The sequence below is a fragment of the Rana temporaria genome, chromosome 2 (assembly GCF_905171775.1).
Source record: "Rana temporaria chromosome 2, aRanTem1.1, whole genome shotgun sequence".
Classification (NCBI taxonomy): domain Eukaryota; kingdom Metazoa; phylum Chordata; class Amphibia; order Anura; family Ranidae; genus Rana; species Rana temporaria.
In genome coordinates this window covers 133,304,178-133,313,369 of record NC_053490.1, presented here as the reverse complement: position 1 = coordinate 133,313,369, position 9,192 = coordinate 133,304,178, and the positions used below count along the sequence as shown (strand labels likewise).

Here is a 9,192-nt window from a genome sequence, read left to right as displayed (position 1 = left end):
GGGAGGAGGGTTATGTCTGGAGGGACCGCCCCCTGGGTGGTGCTGTTCAACTCTGTTAAAGTAACATGTATTTAATCTTTTAACATGTTTCTGCCTAGTCCTCTCCTGAGAACAGAAACATAACCCACTTGTCAGGATTGGAGACATGTCCATCCATGGACGATGAGAAAGAGGGTTTCCGCTCCCCCCTCCACAAAAAAAAACAAAAAAAAAAAAACCACATGCCAAATGTGGCATGTCAGGGGGGGTCACCTTTCTTTAAAGTGGAAGTTCCATTTTTGGGTGGAATTCCACTTAATCACAGAATAACCGTGTTTACACTACATTAAACCTTTAATATTGGCGGTGGTTGACTTGGCCACCGTCCCTCATCAAGTGGAGAAACCCGGTATAAAGAATGGATACAAACCATGAATTTGGTTTAACAAAAACATGTTTATTACATCTGCTGCATGAGACTAGAAGACAATCAAGTCCAAACTCCCAGAGGGAATTAGCATGTCAGTCCTTGAGGCTAGGTTGACAACACAGGGGACTTCCAGAAGCACACGTTGACAAGTGAATATCACGTATTCCCAGACTTGTCATCCGTCAGATCTTATGGCCAGGTTGTTATAAACTGAATGGATCCACATGGGAGTGCTGTCTTCAGCTGGCAAGTCTCAGGTGCAGCAGTGGAGGAGACGTTTACTTGGACCTCTGTCTCATCTTTCGCCTTTTACGCTTCAGTCTACAATTAAAGAAAAAGAGGTCAGTCAAGTCAAAGACTCTATATAGTTCAAATTTTAGTAAACTGCACAATATAACTACCTACTCAAATTGCTTTACAGCCCATTCACACCTGAACATTTATAGCATGAACTTAAGTCAAGCATGCCATGTTAGGAGTTTATATAAATGGGCTACAACACCACAATGGTGTAGCCCCTGGTGTCAATCGAGAGGCTATCGAAACAGTCTTCTTCTGGAGAATGAGAACTGCCCCCTGCAACAGTTAATACCCCTCTGGCAGGTGGAAATTTTTAGAACAGTCAAGCAACCTGTTCAAAATTTGACACAGCTCAGCTGAGGCAAAAAGGATTATAATCCAATGTCATTTTTCTCTACATCTGTACCATTTGGGAGATTTTCCCTGCATTTACTGTCAAAAAATAAATAATCCATTTAAAAAGTCAGGAATCCCTGCTGTCCCCCTGGAGGATTTCCTGTTCTGGTGACAACCCAAATTTGTTTGTCACCCCTAGAGAACAAAAATATTTCTTTCTAAGTGTGCTAATCACACTGCAATGCCGCGAGTAGGCATCCAATGTCAAAGCAGTAGACTGAAATGTAACACCACCCCCTAATGCAGTTGAAAACAGACAGCTGCATGCTAGAACAGAGCACAGACAGCAATAAACCTGACCGGTTCTAATCAATGCACAACATCCAAAACTAAAAAGTTTACTACAATGTACAGCAACTTCAGAGTTTCAGGCTCCAATACAATGCTCATTTAAGATGGTCATCATTGCACTAATCCAGGTTCAGCAGATACTGGAGCCCCATCCCTTAAAGCATCACGCTTCCTGACAGCAGGAACATTAGTGCCTGTTAAAAGTTAATCAGTTTCTGTATGGGCAATGGACAGGTTCCCTTTAACAACCTGCACTTGGTTCCCCATCAAGCTCCCCTATACAGGAGAGAAGAATCTTACTGCCCACAACTGTTGCTTACATGTTTTAATTTCTATCCCCACCCCCGATTTGCTTGTCAAACAAATTTTAACAGGGCAAACCACACCTATATTACAGCTAGCCCTCATAGCTCGTGTGCATATGAAGCTTGGGGGGATATATAAATAAAAGGAAAAAAAAAAAAAAAGTGGGGGTTATTTACGAAAGGCAAATCCACTGTGCACTACAAGTGCAAAGTGCACTTGCTGTAAATCTGAAATGAGGGGCAGCTCTACTGATTTTATCATCCAGTCATGTGCAAGCTAAAATGCCGTTTATTATTTTCCTTGCATCTACAGTGACTGCACTTCCAAGTGCACTTTCAGTGCAAAGTGGATTTGCCTTTAGTAAATAACCCCCAATGTGTATACATGCCATTTGTCTATGACCGACTATAGAGCACAGATTTTACCCATTGGGTTACCAGTGAATTGATTTAGCCGAATCCCCCCCGGGTCTACATGCTGCTTAGGGGGGGGGGGGGGGGGTAAAGCAGCATGCATGGAGCAACATTCCCTGAACAACACTGACTTTTGGTAAAGCCATCCGATTTTTACCTACAGGTAACCATATAAAGGCTTGCCTGTAGCTACAGTAAAACCTAGCATACATAGACCAAAGAAGTAGCATTGGCCGGGTCAATAGAAATCAGCTGACATTCGGCAGTGTGTACTGAGTTGGTTGAAGTGCCATGACCAAAAAAGTTCTGCTGACCGGAATGTTCTGGAGAGTAGGCTGTCCGTCAGAACACAATAGCACAGCAGGGGAAATCGCTGTACTAACAGACAGTTCATACAGCATGAAAAAGCCCAGCATGCACGAGGCTCAACTCTCCTAAACATGCGTCATCTCAAAGATCTACATTAGTAGCAGCTGGTGGCATAATAGCAAATGCATTATGGATGATCCCATTTAGTCAGAGCTATGCCAAGATGCTGTGACTACCCTGCAAATGCACTGGAGTGATGTCACCAGAGCTTTTTTTCTCAGAAAATAGGTGCAGGAACTCAACCACGACCCTGTTCAGATTTCAAAAACAGTAGAAGGGTCTTAAAGGGGCATTAAATACCAGGATTGCATTACATGCAGAGTTCAGGGGGTTACACACAGAGTGCAGAGCTGTCACTTGTAAACACGACTTCTGTGTTTACAAGTGATTGTGGTGAGCAGGCACCAAAGAGTCTGAGCCAGAGGTAGTGGAACTGAGTTCCCCCTGAAAAAAAGCCCTGGATGTCACCATGGCTCAGCCATTCAAATGGCTAGAGCCCACAAACTCAGGAGGGCTGCATAAATGTATGCACCCTATGTGGAATGTACCCAACATGTATATAAAATAATTTTAAGCTGGATTGTACCTACTTTTACACAATACATGAAGGTTCAACAGTCACGACTGCACCATTGAAAGTATCTTCACACTCAAACATTAACCATTTAAGCCTTATGCTGCTAGCATTAATAGGAAAGTAGATCAAATGTAGTCATTTTACATATGTTACTTCCTGGTTTCTTGCCTAGGCAAATTACACAACACGCCCCAGGAGTCTTCAGAAGGTTAGAGATTCTCAGCCAATCACACCTTCATGCCCGATCTAAGGCTGGCCATAGCTTATACAATTTTCTTTTAGTTATACCAATACCATTTAACAAAATTCAAACTTAAGGAGTTGTAAAGATTCCCCCCCCCCCCCCTCAATGCAATCTATGCATCAAGGTGTGAGAAAAAAAAAAAAAAAAAAACCCCACACACATCCGATAAAGCCGAACCCTCCCCCCACTTTACTTACCTGACCCCTCGAAAATCCCGCGCTCGGTCCCGAGATCCTCTTCGCCGCTCATTGGCTAGAGCGGATGGATTGAGAGCAGCGCAGCCATTGGCTGGCGCTGCTGTCAATCACATCCAGTGACATCTCTCTCGCATGAATGTGGCGAGGACCAGAGACAGCCGCCGAGGCACCCCAGAAGACGTGGATCGGGCCCACTCTGTGCAACGAACTGCACAGTGGAGGCAAGTATAACATGTTTGTTATTTTAAAGAAATTAAACATTTTTTAGTAACCCTTTAAACACTTTCAATTTGTATGCAATCTGGAAGGCCAGCCTAAGGTCAGATGGATTCCAGGAAGCAAATGCTACATAAATCTGCCATAAGGGCCCTTTCACACTGCTCTGTGGTAAAAAATAAAAAGTTGCTGTGTTTCAGATGCATTTATGAGGGGGCCTGTACCTGTTAAAACGCACGCACACACACGCCCGACTTAATGTGGTTAAAAAAAATGCACCGACTTGGGTTTTTTGGTGCAATTTCCATGGGAAGCTGCAGTTTTTGAAACCGCACCAAAGATACAGCATGCAGGGCTTTTTAAAATGCACCACACCCACAGTGCAGAGGTGTGAAGTCCCATAGGTTTTAAAGGGAAACACTTTTCTTGCAAGGTAAAAACATATCAGTGTTAAAGGGGCCTTACTCAAGATGGCCACTTACAAACGCAGGGGGGGGGGGTTGTGTTTTTCAAACTGATTTCTCAGCAAAATAAAGCATGGAAGGTTCCTCTGAATATAAATTTTTGGTGCAGTGCAGCTTTATAAAAAAATAAATAACTTAGAGGATTACATAGCAGTATACATACCTGCGCATACGCTTCTTCCTCCACTAGAAAAAAATATAAATAAAAAAAAAAAAAAATTATACATCACAATAAATTATACATCACAATAAATAAGACAGTGTAGGACATAGCCAAGGCTAGCCACACATTATACAATTTTCCTTTAGATGTACCAAAGCACAAGGTCAAACCTTGCAATTTATATGCAATCAGGCAGACCTTTGCACACATGTAGTTGAAGGTAAACCTGAAGGAAATTGAATATGTTATAATGTGTGGTCAGCCTAAGGCTCAGTTACAATCTGCAATGTGTGCCCATTGAACTACCATGCATTTTTTATAAAAAAGGGCAAAGATAGGGCAAGCAGGATTTGTGTAATGCACAGGTGTGACCAGGGCCTACCAACACCCAGGAGTACTAGGGGACCCCATGCATGCCGATAATGGGCACTCTGCCTGTAGTCCTATTGTTTGCAGTCACTAAGCTAGGAGAGAAGGCCGTGCTGCATTGGAAGCAATGAGTCAGGAAGTATTATACCCCTTAATATAATGCTGTGTATAGAAATGAACAAAATGTTCAGTCACAGCCAGCAGGAGCACATTATACAGAGGAGGGCCACCCATTGCTATGAATGGGTGCCTATAGACCATTACAGCCTCACTTAGGAGCCCAATACAAGACACTCCAGTTGGAATAATTCCCTTCCATAACCTGTACAGATAGAACATGAGCCCAGGCAGACAAGCAGCCCCGCCATACACACATTGTGCATGCTCCCAGCACAAGGTGAAGAGACACACAGCCACTAACCCCCCGCTGCGCCACACAAGGAATAGACTCAGAAGATGGCCCCAGCCGCCTCCACCACACCTCTTACCTTGGCTCTCATCTTGAGAAGATAAAGGTAAGAGCAGAGCAGGCCTGGTTATATAATCCTAGAGTGAGAGCTCAGCCCCTCCCTGCAACCAATCAGCCCAATCACAGCACACTGACACTTAAGAACTGGATACAAACTTAAAACAGTTCTGAGTCAGGAGTACCCAGTACACCGAGTTAAAGAATCACATGAGTTAGGCCCCTTTCACATTGAGGCGTTTTTCATGCGGTACAGCGCTAAAAATAGCGCTGCTATACCGCATGAAAAAATCGTGCCCTGCAGGCTTCAATGTGAAAGCCCGAAGGCTTTCACACTGAAGCGGTGCGGTAGCAGGACCGCTCCAAAAGTCCTGCTAGCCGCATCTTTGGAGCGGTATAGGAGCCGGGTGTTTACCGCTCCTATACCGCGCCTTTCCATTGAAATCAATGGGAAACCGCAGTAATACCGCCCGTAAATGCGCATCTGCAGAGGCGCATTGGGGGCGGGATTAACCCTTTTTCGGCCGCTAGCGGGGTTTAATACCGCACCACTAGCGCCCGAATATCAGGGTAAATACGACGGTATAGCGGCGCTACAAATAGCGCGGCTATAGCGTCACCGCGGCTCCACTGCCCAATGTGAAAGCAGCCTTACTGAGTCCTAGAATAATATATGAGTTACTGAGTCAAAGAATCATATGAGTTGTTAGAACAAAGTACACTGAAAGAATCGTGAGTAACCACCAGTAGAACAATACACTAAATCAATGATCAGGTAGCAGCAGTGATAAGGTACAGAAAGCCTGAGGCCCCTTTCACACTTGTGCGACTTGTCCTGTGATTTGGGACTACAAAGTCACGACAATTCGGACCCCATTATTTAAAATGAGTTCCATTCATATCTGTGCGACTCCAAAGTAGTCCCTGTACTACTTTTGTCTGACATTGATGCTACTTGAGGCAGAGACCTCAAGATTACACAACCATTGCTTCAAGTCGCGGCAAAAATCATGGCAAAATCATGTGACCTTCAAGTCGCACATGGTACTTCGCCAGCGGTAGTAAAATCTCATCATTATTCCTGTGCATGTGCTGTAAAGACCACCGACAAATCTGATGGCTAGCAATGTTAACTGTGAAGCTGGCCCGTCAGAATACAGTTCACTTGCACAAAAACCCGCTTTTCATTTAGGCTCCGTTTCCACTTGTGCAACTTGTCCTGCGACTTGGGACTGCAAAGTTGCATGACAAGTTGTACCCCATGATTTCCTAAGAGTACCGTTCATATCTGTGCGACTTAACGTCACAGCGACTTCAAAGTAGTCCCTGCACTACTTTGATCCTAGTTTGATGCGACTTGAGGTCCATAGACCTCCAGAATACCCAGGCATTGCTTTAAGTTGCATCAAAATTGCGTCAGAATCTTGCGACTTTCAGGCTGCGTTACCCTGAAAAGCCTGAAAGTCGCACGATTCTGCCGCGACTTGAAGCAACGCCTGTGTATTCTGGAGGTCTATGGACCTCAAGTCACATCAAAGTGGGACCAAAGTAGTGCAGGGACACCACACCCACTTCCTTCACGGCACCTGTCCTCATTGTTCATTGGCTGCTATCAGAACAGAAACAGCAAGCCCGGGCACTAGAGGGAAAGCTGAGGCCTTCTTGTCTGCGTTTCCATCTTCTTCCTATCACGCTGGAGACCAGCTGGAAAGGGAAACACCATCCTCTAGTGGCCAACAGAAATTTAGTCTTATGTTATAAGGAGGCCTGTCTGTATAAGGAACAATAAACCACTTAACCACTTAAGCCCCGGACCAATATGCAGCTAAATGCCCAGGCCAGGCTTTGCGATTCGGCACTGCATCGCTTTAACAGACAATTGCGTGGTCGTGCGACGTGGCTCCAAAACAAAATTGACGTCCCTTTTTTCCCACAAATAGAGCTTTCTTTTGGTGGTATTTGATCACCTCTGCGGTTTTTATTTTTTGCGCTATAAACAAAAATAGAGCGACAGTTTTGAAAAAAATGCAATGTTTTTTACTTTTTACGATAATAAATATCCCCCAAAAATATATAAAAAAAACATTTTTTTCCCTCAGTTTAGGCCGATACGTATTCTTCTACATATTTTTGGTAAAAAAAATCGCAATAAGCGTTTATCGGTTGGTTTGCGCAAAATTTATAGCGTTTACAAAATAGGGGATAGTTTTATTGCATTTTTATAAAAAAATTTTTTTTACTACTAATGGGGGCGATCAGCGATTTTTTTCATAACTGCAACATTATGGCGGACTCTTCGGACAATTTTGACACATTTTTGGGACCATTGTCATTTTCACAGCAAAAAATGCATTTAAATTGCATTGTTTATTGTGAAAATGACAGTTGCAGTTTGGGAGACAACCACAGGGGGCGCTGAAGGAGTTATGTTTCACCTAGTGTGTGTTTACAACTGTAGGGGGGTGTGGCTGTGGGTCTGACGTCATCGATTGTGTCTCCCTATAAAAGGGATGACACGATCGATGCAGCCGCCACAGTGAAGCACGGGGAAGCCGTGTTTACATACGGCTCTACCCGTTCTTCAGCTCCGGGGAGCAATCGCGAGAGGGCGGCTAGAAACGAATAGCCGCGCCCTCGTCCCGGATCGCTCCCACGGAAGAACCGACCACCGCATGTACCGGGGGGGTCCCGATCGGATCCACGACCCGCGGAAAGGCAGGGACGTACATGTACGCCCATCTGCCTGTACGTGCCATTCTGTGGACGTATATGTACATGCGGCGGTCGTTAAGTGGTTAAAGCGGACCTTCCCCCTCAATTTTAATATTTACTAATACTATGTTATATTCCCACCTTTCAGAGAATCACATACATTTTTTTTTTGTTTCTGATAAACACTTTTTTTGTTTGGTTAATTCTCCTTTAAGGGGACGTGACAAGGGTGTGTCCTATGCCTACATACTTTTGCTAGTAGGTGTCTCCATTTCCATCTCAAAATGTTGGGAGGTATGACAATAACATAAATGCCACCTATGTTGCCAAAACTATGGTAACGCTCACTGTAAATTTCCTAATTACATAAGATGGCGGTGCGGAAGACAGAAGGAGCTTGGAAAGTTCAAGGAAATACAAGATAAGGTAAGGCTGGGTTCACACTAGTCCGTCAGCCGCATACGATTTCAGTATTGAAAACGTACGGGCACGGACGGGAAAACGTATAGATAGACAATGCATTGCAAATCGTATGCACTCAGATGCATCCGGGTGCGTACGATTTGCTGGCAAAACGTTTTTTAAACGTACGCAAAACCGTGTTCAACCACGGTTTTGCGGTCGTTTTTAAAACAGTATGGCAACCGCATACGTTTTCCTTTAACATTAATGTCAATGGAAAACGCACATATGTGCGGTTCCATACGTTCCCGTCCGTTGCAGCCGCATACGGTTTTTCATATAAATCGTATGCGGCTGACGGACGGGAAAACCGTAGTGTGAACCCAGCCTAAGCTTGTATGGAAAGGAATTTTAAAATTGACATTTAGTCATATTTTTAACTGTTTTTCACATGTTAGGATTTGGGTGAAGTTCTTCTTTCATAACATAAACAAAAAGGTAGGCGACGAAAAGGGAGTCATATTTGTTACAACACCCAGCACAACACACCATTGCCTCATGCTACTTAAAGTGGTTGTAAACCCTTCCACAGCCCCGGAAGGAAGAGGGGTGAAGATAGACGCGGCCACCAGCGGGGACCTTGGGGACATTGCGGGCTTCGTTTGCAGGTAAGTGCAACATAATGGGCTAGCCCATTATGCTTTTACTTTGCAGGCGGAAAAAGAGGAAGTAAAAGCCATCAGGGATTTCTTTTGAACAATGCAATGAACAGATTTCAACTCAGATCTACAACTCACTATATGTAGATTGCAGTATGGATATGTGCAGACACCTGAATATCTCCAAATGTTCCAAAAGCCAGAGAGCAATTCAAGGGACAGTGACCTAATGTATAGTA

At 44.1% G+C, this 9,192-nt stretch overlaps 1 long non-coding RNA gene across 1 annotated transcript; it reads right to left on the bottom strand.

Annotated features, from left to right (window-relative positions):
• Positions 1–415: 415 nt before the first annotated feature.
• LOC120929536 lies at positions 416–5,291 on the bottom strand. The gene is made up of 3 exons (XR_005747404.1): positions 5,203–5,291; positions 4,346–4,368; positions 416–730 (listed from the first exon to the last, which is right to left on the bottom strand). It is a non-coding gene; the product is annotated as an uncharacterized LOC120929536 (long non-coding RNA).
• Positions 5,292–9,192: the final 3,901 nt, after the last annotated feature.